General features: G+C 44.6%; 2 long non-coding RNA genes across 2 annotated transcripts in view; one reads left to right on the top strand and one right to left on the bottom strand.

The window, feature by feature from the left end:
* LOC144315463 (uncharacterized) overlaps window positions 1-11966 on the top strand; it is a 76172-nt gene that overhangs the window by 33980 nt on the left and 30226 nt on the right. The window contains exon 9 of the long non-coding RNA XR_013381169.1: window positions 7577-7830. This is a non-coding gene — a long non-coding RNA (uncharacterized LOC144315463). The remainder of the gene's footprint in view (window positions 1-7576; window positions 7831-11966) is intronic.
* LOC144315464 (uncharacterized) lies at window positions 1140-3771 on the bottom strand. The gene is made up of 2 exons (XR_013381170.1): window positions 2919-3771; window positions 1140-1646 (listed from the first exon to the last, which is right to left on the bottom strand). It is a non-coding gene; the product is annotated as an uncharacterized LOC144315464 (long non-coding RNA).

Raw genomic sequence — 11966 nt, 5'->3', positions numbered from 1 at the left:
TTTCAGAACCCTATGTTATGAAATTGTCACAGGTTATTTGTCAGGAAGTAGCTGCCTTGTGAATCTAGCAGACTGAAAATATGGGGGACCCACATTCTAATAGTAATTCTTAGTGAGTATAAAAAATAAACATGACTTCAATCACATGCAACAAGTAGTTGCTGAGCATTCATTTCATACGCCTCTGAGTTTCCCAGGTCTTTTTATTCCCCTGAGCACCCTGGAGGGATTGAAAAGCAAGAGCCTCTGCTACCCACGTCCTTAAATTTGAGAAAGATTTGATTCCCAATGAAAATGGAGATCTTACCTTGAAATGAATTGATCAGTATTGATTTCCTTTCCTTGTAGATGGATTAACTACCCTATGTTCTTATGCTGACCCTTTTTTTTTTTTTTACAAATTATTGTGTTCTTTGCATTCATTCCTTTTAAAGTGTATTTAACATAAGTATTATCACCCCTTGGTTATTAAGAGATGGATGATCTGGTGGGGGGATTATTCTTGCCTTTGGCTGGCAGGTTATGTTTCCTCCCTTTTTTTCTTTTTTTTGGGGGGGGGGCTCCTTGCTTCTTAATCCCGCTGTTGCTAATTATGAGTTCTCTACACCGACTGGAGCATTGCCACAGCATCCCAGTCTCTGCCTGGGCTCAGTAACACCTCCGTGGCCCAGGGAGTCTCCTGTCACAAGTGCCACCGGGCCTCATCTCAGAGCCAGGAAGCCCTCCCTGTATAGGCACTTCTTAGCTGCTAGCAGGTGGGGTTTGGAAATAAACTTGTACCATGTTTTGTCCTAAAACCACACTGCCTGGGGTTTATTGAACTCCCACTATTTACAAAGCCATCAATATAGAACTTCTCCAATCTTTGGGGGAAGGGTATCTCATTGTCTGCATTCCTTCTGTGGGCATCTCCTAGGTACTTGGGGTTTTCCTATTCTGCTCTAGGAATAACCCAGCCTGTATGCCAGAGAATAATTGCGTCAAATTATGATTACACGTTCACTATACAGAATTTGGAAAATGCAGGAAAATTAGCACACATACAAAATAAGTGTAATGACATGACCCAGCAGTAACCCCAGTTTTCAATCTCTGTGTATATTTCTATGTTTATTTTATGAAAAGGGATTGTAACTTAATACTGTTTTATTAACTGATTTTTAATTAACATATCTTATTATTTTCAATGACATGGAACCCTGCTAAGTAATGCATCATATGACTGTATCATTACATACTTAAATCAATCGCAGCCCATCTAGGCTAGTTCCTTCTTTTTATTACAAATAATGTGCAATATGAAAAGATTTTCAAGGGTATTTGTGCATGTCTTGTTATTCCCTTGTGATAAATTTCCAGACTTGGAATTGCTGCATAAAAAGGAGGCATATTTTAAGTGAGGACTCTCTTCTTGACCTGACTCTACCAATTCTGCTTCCCATGGCTAGATTTTCCTCATCCTGCATTTGTCAGCTCTGATACTTAGATCTTCCTCAGCAGAATTACATGAAAATTCCTGGGTGCCACCCCCCATCCCCATTACTGGAACTGCAGCTCAAGGGTCTGCACACCTGATCTTCCACAACTGCATTACGTAGGAACAGGACAGACAGGAGCCACCACTGGGCCTCACGTGATCAGTCACCCTGTGGAGTTAAAATGTACTGATTTGTTTCAATCAAGTATAATAGGACAGAAGACACAGAAATGATTTGTCATGAAGGAAGAAATTTACACTCACGGATCCCTATAACAAGAACGCACACTGAGTCATGCAGAGCCACGTGAGAAGCACCAGGTCCATCAGGAGACAAAAATGAAGGGAGCAGAGTGTGGTCTAGGGCCCATCTGGGGTTTTCTAGAGAAGGAATGGGGAAGGCAGGGTAGGTGCACTAAGTGAACTTAGGGTTGGATAGTTTGAATAATTTCAGTGGTCGCTGGGCTATACAGGGTTCTGGTTTCTAGTAATCTGGTAGCTGGTTCTGGGAGGTAAAAATGTCAGGGCAGGGGGAATATGATCATGACCTCCTTTGGAAATGAGGAAATAGATATTTACTGGAAGTGAATTAGAATCTTCCCAACCTCTCCAGCCTTGATTCTACCCCCATACCCCCAAATTTCCTAACCACTGGCACTAGGACTCGGCTTCTAGCAATGCCCACCAAAGTGGCACCTAACGGGGCCAAGACTCTGATAGATTCACTTCTGTGTCAGTTGACCCAACATCAGGCACAAAGAAGCTAAAATATCCAAGCCCGAAGCAGGTTTGCTGAGTTTTGTGCTCTATATAAAGAGGTCTCCTGGGGGAGAGACTGAAATTCTTGGCAAGATGATATTTATGAATTAGCTATGAATTTCAAATATCCCTGCATCCGTATCACTTCATTAGTATGGAATCAAAAATTCTAATTATGGAGTAAATGTTTTTGAAAGGGAGAGAGAAAAAGAGTTTTCACCACAATCCTTGTTATTTCTCTTGTATAGGAAAATCTAAAATTGGACCAAAAGGAAACGGGACTATGAGCTTCCAGCATTCTCCCTGTGACTGGATTACTCCATATTATTATTTCTATTCATAGTTTACATTGCTTTTGTAGAGCTGTTATTACTGGAAACAAAAACACGACAATAACCCTTTGAAATCTTTTCCAGCAAGTTCTCTAAAGAGGTAGGCCTCTTCCCATCTCATCGCAATTCTTTTCTAAGAGGTCAGCTAATTTTTCCTTTTAAAATCATTGATATTTAAATCTGCTCTTTCTTTAATAGTCACTTGCCAAGAATTGTCAAATCTCGTTTTGAGCACGGAGGTAAAAATGTCCTTATCCGTTGTTGAGGAGGCAAGTGTTCTCTGTCATCCCGAGGGGAGGTGGCGGCCCCTAAACCCGCGTGGGCCGCCCCCTGGGCTACTTCTCGCTCACCTGCCTGCGCTCAGGTGTGAGCTGGAGCGGAGAGTTGCCTGTGTGACAAGGCGACAGCCCCAGGCCCGGCAGAGACACCAGTAGCACAGCAGCAGGGACGTTTGCGCCTAGTTAGCCTTTCCAGAGCTGCGGGGCTCAACCACCAGGTCTTTTTGTGGACAGGCAACAGGTACGCGGACCTCACAGCCTGCAGCACCCGTGGTGCTTCCAGAGAACTCCATGCGCCCCGTTCGCCGTTGTCGCTTGCGTGCCAGGCAACCCTGGCCGTTTCAAAGGCACAGACCGCACAGGCCCGCATTTCCTTCCTGAGGCCCCAGACATCTAGTGGCTGCTCGGTTCAGGCCACGTGGGCAGGGTGCTGGGCTGGAGCCCTCCCCCCCCCCCCCACTTATCCCCTGCATGTAAATCAGCCTCCCCCCTCTCCCAGGAGCAGCAGAGACCCATATAAAGCAATCTCCTGAAGCTGGGTTTGCTGTAGCAATGTCCTTGTCAGAGCTCAGTTTCTCTTGTCTCTTTGTACGCCCAGTGAAAAATTCTGGAACAGTAGCCCCAAGAAAGCTTTTCTTCCCCCCTCCCCCGCCAGCGCTCCTGCGGATGGGGGCGCCTTCTGAGGCCTGCGCCGGCCCCTCTGCTCCTTTGATGGCCCGGGAATGTACATTCCTGTCTCTTTCAGCTGCGCTCCCTCTAAAGGCGTTTTCAAAAATGTTAACTGCTGAACTCTAGCCAGCGTGAAGCCGTTTCATTTTGCTTCAGCCAGACTCTCAATACTAAAGCTCCCACAAAGACATTCACACTGTGTTTTAGAAACGAGAGAGAAACACAAGTTTGAGAACACTTTGCAGGAGTGAAATTGCGATCTTTGCAGCAGCCGTTTTGACTTGTGTTTGGAATGAGTCAGTCGCAAGATAATGCGAACTGGATTCAATGGCAGAAAATGGTACGAAAAGGCCCAGATACACCATTATTCAGTGTTTCTGAAACGGCATGGAGAGAGCTTTTAGCAGGATCTACCCCTGCTTACAAAATGTGTATACCTTTGCCAAGAGGAAAAATGTGAGAGCAGATTACATCTTCTGTCTGAAGTGACAGTCCCTTTCTTTACTGTCTTCGTGATATTTGGCTCAGCAAGCACCAGCAGCGGCATGTCAGCTGCTTGTTCTACAATGAAGAATGCTCCGCACACATTGCGGTTGTAAGTAGGTAATCAATCTCCCATGTGGGCAAAAAGGGAGTGATCTCCCAAATCTGTATAGACCTTGTTTCTCTGTCTCCTTTGAAAGATTCTATGTGCTCAGAGAAATTTCTGGTGCTCATCTGTAGCATATGTGGAAAAGCACGCACATGGAAACGGAACGCATATTATCCAAAAACGTTGTGACTACACCAAGCGAGACTCAGGGGACTGAGCCCCGGAGGGAAGAAGGGAGAAAGCTCTTCTTCGGGGAGCTGGTTTGCTGAAATATTTTGTTTCCCATCTTATGGTTTGGGAGCAAAACCTGATTGCAGGAAGGAAGCCTCCTTTTCTGGAGCTTGCTTGTCTGTAGTCTTGCAAGTGCAGAATAATTTCTGTAATTTGTTTTTTGGGGAACTGAGCATCAAAGCCTGGGACACGTAGCTTTTGCAGGCATCTCTGGAAAGGAGGCGGGGCTGTCCAGGGCTCTTTGCCTCTCTGTCATCTTGGCCACCCAACCAGGGTGGCCCACAAATCCTTTCTGATCTGACATCCTTATTATTTTATATTTGTTTGGACTCCGGCTAGTTTCTGTGCTCCCAGGGAAGCAGCTCTAAGGAAGTACGTATCCGTGCCTCCAGGAAGTAAAGCAGGAACTTGCGCGTTGGACAAAGGGTCTGAATATGAGAACAAAAACAAAAACCCCAAACACATGTTTTCTAAAACTGTGTGGTTGTGATGCTCTCCATTATGGTTGCTCAGGCCGCTTTTTTTTTTTCTTTTTCCATATATGTTACTCATCACCAACGTGTTAGACAATCGTGTCATTTTTTGAGGAGTGCCTTAAAATTTTTTCAATTTAACAAATGATCAATATTTAAGTAATTAGATGAAACCAGTCATGCATTTTCTGTCAGTTGAAAGACACATGGTTAAATAAAAGAGGTTTTCTCTAGGCCGTTTAGCAAAGGGCATCATTTCTAGTTCAGGAAGTCACAGCCATTCACATTCCATGATAATATCGTTGGGTGCAGCTCACTCTCCGGCTGGTGCACATTGCAGGGTGCCCCGTTAGTGACTTGGGCTCTGCTCTGAGCTGGGAGAAGAACACTCACGGTGCAGAACAGCAGCTTTGCTCGGCTGAGCCCGGCCGGAGCCGCCATCAGGGGCTCAGATGGGATCAATGCACGACTTGCAGCAAGTGATAGAGTTTCAATTCTGTATCCATCATACTTCAGTAAGAATAATTATAACAGGATATACTGGTAGAAGTATGCAAAGGTCAAATGATGTTTGACTTACAAGCACGAACACCTGGGAGCTAGGGATAATTTTAAGTTCTTAAGCTCACAGAAATCAAAGTGAAATCATCCAGTTGCTTATTTGAAGGTGTGATCATATCAACATAGCTTGTTATAATTTTTTAAGTTCAGGAAGTCTTGTGTGTTGTCATAACAACCCAAACAACAAACACTACTACATAGTTAAGTGTCATATGTCTTCTATTTGTTTGTATTATTTTGTTTTGTTCTTACGCATGTGGGCAGAGCATGTATACCTGGAATAAAAGTGACTGATTCGCTTTAATTTTTTTTTTTAAAGTTTCAAAGTGTTCGGCAATGGCTAGGAGAGACTCTTTTCATTTACCAACTTGCTCATGTCACCCCTAAACCCCCTTTCATGTTGCCTGACTTGGTTTAAATTTGGAATGGTATAAAGACAAAGGAGGGAAACAAAAGCAGTATGTCTAATAATTGGATTGTATTTTGACAAGTTAATTCTCCACAGATATCTGGGCTGCCAGTCTAGCTGCTACCTGGCTTCATTTCACAATACAGTCTTACGGGCTCCTTACCAGGAAGATCCTTTTTAAAGACAAAACAGAGTGTCATCTTATATCAGAAGAAGGAACTACCTGTCTCTCAAAGTTGCTTTCTGTGTGGACAAAGTTGCTACATCCAGTGTCTGAAATACCAGACAGGATTAGGAAATTAATAACTTAATAAATTAATAACTTTTTATCTTACCAAGAGAGGATGTGATTGTGAACGGCTTCCCAATGCTTAATTTTCAGCGCTCTAAATGGAATTTAAGCTGCAGGCAATAAATCAGTGACACCTTTGATTCATTATAGATAATCAAGAGGAAGCTCTTCTGATTATCAGTGCTAGCAGATTCATAGCTCCTCATTTTCTTCAAACATACACGATCAGTCAAAAGGAGGGACTGGCCAGTGGCAGAGGTGGGGTAGTGGTAGGTGGTAGGTAACAGCCGAGTGTCCTACCAGAAGCCAGATGCTTTAGGTCTATTCCACTGCAGCTCTACATAGTAGATGTCATACCTGCCAGGGCGTGGACTGACTACATTTGAGGCAGGGTGATGTGGGCAGGTTTTCACCTTCTCTGGGAAATGAGGGTATGATGCTACCTACCTTCAAGGCTTTTTTTTTTTTTTTTTTTTTTTAAGATTTATTTATTTGAGAGTGCATGTGCAAGAGCAGGAGTGGAGGAGGTGGTGGGAGGAGAAGCAGACTCCCTGCTGAGAAGAAAGCCCGATGTAGGGGCTCGATCCCAGGCCCCTGGGATCATGACCTGAGCCGAAGGTAGATGCTTAACCTACTGAGCCTTCCAGGTACCCACTCCTGAGCTTGATGAAACCTATCGCACTGAGTGTAGGGCCTGGCACAGTCTGCTCTCGGGATGAGAGGTCTGGCAGTATCACTGTGGAGGAGAAACGGCAGCTCAGAGGGATAAGGGCACCTGCCAGGAGCTGCTCAGTCAGCAGATAGTAAACTTCAGGTCCCAAGCCAAGCCCTTCTGACCTCAAGGCTGGCCTCTGCACCCAGGGGCCCTTACTCCCTGAGGTCCACAGGCCCTTTCCCATCTATTTCAGGGATTTACACTGCTCCTTCTAGACTCTGCACCTTCTCCTTGAGAAAGGACATGATGGAAACTCATGCAGATAAAGGCCAGGGATTTTCGTTTTAGGGACATGGGCTTATTGTTTTGGGGTCAGGTTTTGTTTTTTTGGGGGGATTTTTTACCCCAAAAGATGCTCTAAATTATTATAGTTGGACTGTCCTTTCCACATAGAAACGTGGGTTTTGTTTTTGTCTGATTCTGCTTGTCCTGACCAAAGCAAGGCCTTAACTAAGCAGTGCGCCATCGGCTTGCTCAGGCCTTGGCCCTAAATTAGAACACATAGCCCCTGTGTCAAAAAGACCATGGGGAAGGTCACCTGCCAACAGGCTTTCCGAACATGAGACTTTCTGCTGGAGAGAGTCAGCAGAGTTTGTTGCTGGAGCACAAACATAGGCTCTGTAAGCTGGCAAGTCCCTGGGCATGAGATTTGAACCCTAGAGCAGCCCCACCTTTCCTATGAGTCCCTTCCTTTTCCTGGCCTTGACTGGAAGCACCAGTGGTTCCCACCATGGAGAAGGAAGATGTCCCTGACAATGAGAGAGCTTTCTCGTTTTCTCCCTTTGCAGATCAGTCTCATTGGCTTCTTTACTCATTGGACTCACCGATGGCCAGCCTGATAGCAAGTCCCGCAAAAGAAGGATGCAAGAAGGAAGCAAAGGAAATATTAGTTCAATGCAATAGACTCGTATTGAGTCCCTGCCCTATGTGGACCAGACACTAAGGACAGAGGTGCATGAGTGAGCCAGCTCATCAGAGACTTACAGTAATATATCCGAGAAGAGGAGGGATCCAATCCTGGGAGAAGCAAGTGAGGACACCTGTGAGCAATAATTTTTCAAAATGTTTTTAAAAAATATACGAACTTATAAGAAAGCTGGTTTCTGATTGGAGCGATGATGGGGAGGAAGAGCTAGGATCAGGTTCCTGGAGAGAGTTATGGGTGATGAGAGGGCCCGCGAAAGCCCACCTTAAGCCCAGTCTGGAGCTTGCCTTCTGCCCCTACCTTGCCTTCAGAAGCACCTGCTGCTGTCTGACCACAAGGTAGGGGCCAACGGCCACCCTCTCCTCATGGCAGCCCCTCCTCCACATCACAGAGAGACTCCAGTAGGCGCTGACACTCAGGCCTTCCTTAGGTCATGTCCCCAGAAACGCCTTCATCCTACCCGCTGAGTTTTTTTGCTCCAGGCTCCATGGACTTGTACCGAACTGTAACTTCTCCTGCAACTCTTTGAAAGTTCAGGCTCTGCTAAGGTTCTTGCTCCTTTACCTCCAGGACACTCCACAGAATAGCAGAAATACTATTTTCCATTGGTTCTCAGATCCATTTCTACTTCTTCCCATTTTCACATAGTCACATCCCTGAAAGCAGGGTGTGCTTGAGTGTTGATAGCATTTTACAATTAGAACTGGCAGCAACTTTTTAAATTAGTGGCACATAGAATAATGGCACATTCTACAATTAGCAGCATCCTAGATTTAATCAAATACAGCAGATTTGTAGATGCAAAGCAGTGCTTGGGCAAAGGGGTGGCACCCCCACCACTGGTACAGAGGATTCAGATCCCAGCATAACTGCAGGTCAGGGTCATGTGCTACCTCCCCACCCCCCGAACATATGAGAACTTCTGCATGGCAACTGATATTTCCTCTTATTTCCAGAGGAATTGGGAGCGTGAGAGTCAAAAGACTTTCACAGTTCTCATTACACAAAGGGGGAAGGCTGCTGTCTAGACATAGACTATAATTACTATTATTATTTAAAGTCACTGAAATGCCTGAATTGAAGAAAAGAGCAAAAGGGCTCATATATGCCAAAAGCCCTATTATGGTCCCCAGTAAACACCTCCCTGTTTCATGTGACATCTCTTCCACCCTTCGTCGGGGAAGCTGATAAAAGAAGCTACCAGAATCTCAGAGAAGTTTGTGGTTGATATAACCCATAGACAGTATTTCTACAGTAAGCTATTTTTTTAAGTGCTCTCAATTTAGTTAACTCTAAGGTCAATTAAAGTCTTGAAATGCCTATGCAAGGCAGCCCAGCATGCTGAGATGAGCAAAGAACTTGTCAGTATTGCACTACATTTTTGTAATTGTCACCAGATCCTACAGAATGCCCCTGCTTTTATATTTTAAGAAATACAACATATGATTCATACTTAGATCTATGTTGGTCAAGGCACAACATTTGAAAAGCAACCATAAGGCTGTGGCAGTGTATATAAACACTGCAAACTGCTTCTGAAAACAATTTGACTTCCAACATTTTCTATTTAGCTGACTTTAATCGTATTTATCAACATATTTGCTCTTCTTACTAACATCTGTCTCCTCCTGCTTCTCTCAACTGCAAAAACACCTTCCTTTGTGGGAGGATTGGGGATCTGTGTGTAGGTCTGTTGAACCCCAGAGTGGAGTTGGTCCCCTGAGTCATTGAAATGAGTCACCATTTGACTCGTTTCAGCCATGGCATCTCTTCCAGCCACAGCTGTGACCTACTGATCCCCACCTGCAGGTAGGGCCACCCTCATCTCCCCAGGACCATCCAAATCGAAAATGACACATACGTCAGTCTTCGAGGACCACACTGTAGTCAGACTCCTACCAGGGTGCTCTGGGTCACTACTAAGGCCCAGCGTGGCCCGGGCCCCGGGCTCACCCTGTGCCTCCCACTCTTCTACGTGAAACGTGGGTTCCTGGTGAGTTGCCTCATTGCCTGTGACTCCTGAAAGGACCTTTACTTTCCCGCCTCTACTCCGAGGGCCTGAGCCTCTCTCTCCTAATCCCCAGCTGGATGGTGGGGATGGCTCCCTCACACAGATCTGCCCAAAGCCATTTGTGGCCTCACTTTCTTGAGGATTCCCTGCCCTGCATCCTGCTGCTACTGTTCCTCTCCACCACTTAGGACCCTCTGCTATGCCATCTATGTCATCCAAACCACACTCTTCTTAATTGGGTACTGTTTACCTTAATTGCCACCAACATTCCAGCCATTCCAGAGATGCATACTAGCCTGCTAGATCGATGCTTTTTTTGATAGCACCTGGCACCTGGTCTGTCCTTCAGTCGCTGTCCTCAGCCTTCTCATTCGGCTTCACGTAGCTTACCATGCCTCGTCGATTCCAGAACTATGACCCTTTTGCTAAAGGCTAGGCTCTCACCTAGAATGCCTGGCCATCTCTCCTATCCCCCTCCATCCTTCATGTCTGAGTGCACAATTCACTTCTGTGTTTCTTGTTCATTTCATTCTTCATAACTTTCAGTAGGAACCCATCACACGATTTATTAAATGGGTTGGACAGCAGCATGGGTCAGACCTAAGGTAGCCAGGATACACTGAAGGCAAAAGAGGAAACTGAGGCTGCATGTGGGAGCTGTCAGAAGACCACACCAGGTGGGCAGGACTCTAGCCCGTGAAACAAAGGGAAGATCAAGAGGGCTGGAGTAACTGATAGAAAACCAAGGGACCCAAGTATGGAAAAGAAGGCTACAGGGTACTATTCAATGGGAACCTTAGCAAGAAACCAGCAAATCCGGAAAGGATCATCTCCATTCAGTGATCTCTGAACCTCCTGAGTTCTTGACCAAGTATGACATGGTCAGTCTTGATCAGTACAACATGATGTGTGTCCCAGGGGCTGAGAATATGGGTATTTGAGACTCTGGGCTGGTGTCTGCTTTTGCAGTGCTCTGGTCTAGAATTTCCCAGCCTGCACTGCACAGAGCAGTCTTCATGAGACAGTCTAGGTGTGCCAGGTCAACTGAGTGCCATGATAGGATGATGTCTGGGCAATGCTGCATATTCAACATTCATGTGGTGTTTGGATGCTCTCTCTATCTGATTATGAAATTGCCTGCATATCACTTGAAGTATTTCCCAGAGATGTGGTTCTGTACACTCTATTATTTCACCGTTTCTAGAATCTGGAATCCCATTCATATTCATGTCTTAGGAGTTTCCAATTTCAGGTATCAATTTGCCCCAAAATTTAAAATTTTTATTTCTTTCATGTCCCATTTAAAAGGGTAAGTATTTACTCTGTTTATGAGAGTGTAAATTAGCACAAACATTCTGGAGGGCAATTTGGTAATATCTAGGGAAGTTAAAAATGCCCAATCATGTCTCTAGCCACCCTAAAATTTTGATGTTGAAGCTTTAACCCCTAATGAGGACCTAATGAAGTCATAAGAGTAGGGCTGTAATCCTGTAGGATTGTGGCTTGTAAGAAAAAGAGAGAGAGAGAGAGAGAGAGAGAGAGAATGAGAGAGATCTGTCATGTGAAAACACAACAGAAATGTGGCTGTCTGCAAGTCAGGAAGAGAGCTCTCACCAGAAAAGTGACCATGCTGGCCTCATCGCCAGCTTCTGGCCTCTAGAACTGTGAGAAAATTAATTTCCATTGTTTGAGCCTCCCCAACAGTATGCAGTATTTTATTGTATCAGCCTGAGCAGACCAAGACACCTACAATATAGAAATTTAGAAATTCAAGTTCTAGGTATGTGAACAAGAGAAACTTTGAATGTGAGTCCAAGGAGTCCTGTACAACAAAAATGGAAACCCAACTAACTCTTCATAAATAGAGGAATAAAGGAATACATTATCTTATATTGATAAATAGAACACTATAAAGCAGTTACAAATAGCCAATCTACAAATCTGCAGGTGCCATGTAACTATATCTCAATCTTTTTGCACAAAGTAAAAAAAGTCAAGTTGCACATGGACATGTCAAATATGGTAGCAGCTGTACAAACCTTAGAAACACAAATCATCTTAACTGCATAAATATGCATACAAATGCATATGAAAATAAAAAAACATGGTGGAAAAACCACCAGTTTCAAAACAGTGATTCACTCTGAGATGAAAGGGAAGTGATAGAGGTAGGGGTATCACAAAGGCCTCAGTTGTATATGTATGCTGTTTATTTTTTATAGGTGGGTTGATCCATCCTTGT

This window comes from Canis aureus, chromosome 6 (genome assembly GCF_053574225.1).
Source record: "Canis aureus isolate CA01 chromosome 6, VMU_Caureus_v.1.0, whole genome shotgun sequence".
Lineage (NCBI taxonomy): Eukaryota > Metazoa > Chordata > Mammalia > Carnivora > Canidae > Canis > Canis aureus.
Note: the sequence above shows the minus strand (reverse complement) of the source record. Positions and strands in the feature narration are given on the sequence as shown.